This window comes from Oncorhynchus mykiss, chromosome 30 (genome assembly GCF_057628025.1).
Source record: "Oncorhynchus mykiss isolate SJ-2025 chromosome 30, ASM5762802v1, whole genome shotgun sequence".
In the NCBI taxonomy this organism is placed as follows: Eukaryota; Metazoa; Chordata; class Actinopteri; order Salmoniformes; family Salmonidae; genus Oncorhynchus; species Oncorhynchus mykiss.
In genome coordinates, this window is record NC_143051.1 from 12,424,180 (window position 1) to 12,425,000 (window position 821).

The window sequence follows — 821 nt, forward strand, 5'->3', positions numbered from 1 at the left end:
CAGTGTTCCTCCACTCCTTACCCCCTACTGATTAATACCCAGTGTTCCTCCACTCCATACCCCCTACTGATTAATACCCAGTGTTCCTCCACTCCTTCAACCCTACTGATTAATACCCAGTGTTCCTCCACTCCTTACCCCCTACTGATTAATACCCAGTGTTCCTCCACTCCTTACCCCTACTGATTAATACCCAGTGTTCCTCCACTCCTTACCCCCTACTGATTAATACCCAGTGTTCCTCCACTCCTTACCCCCTACTGATTAATACCCAGTGTTCCTCCACTCCTTCCCCCTACTGATTAATACCCAGTGTTCCTCCACTGCTTACCCCCTACTGATTAAAACCCAGAGTGTTCCTCCACTCCTTACCCCCTACTGATTAAAACCCAGTGTTCCTCCACTCCTTACCCCCTGCTGATTAAAACCCAGAGTGTTCATGCACTCCTTAAGCTAGGGTTTCCCAAACTTAGTCCTCAGATCCCAAGGGGCGCATGGTTTTGTTTTTGCACTACACAGCTGATACTACACAGCACTACACAGCTGATAAAAATAATCAACTAATCATCAAGCCTCAATAATTTGAATCAGCTGTGTAGTGTTCAGGCAAAAACATGCACCCCTTGGGATCCTGAGGACTGAGTTTGGGAACACTGCCTTAACTCCTACTAATTAAAACAGAGAGTGTCTGTGCACTCCTTAACCCTACTGATTAAAACCCCCTGAGGACGATGCTTCTGCGCCCCTGCGGAAATGTAATTAGTAATACAAAAAAAATCCCTTTACAAATCAGACAGTTTAAACTAGAGATATGTGTTTTG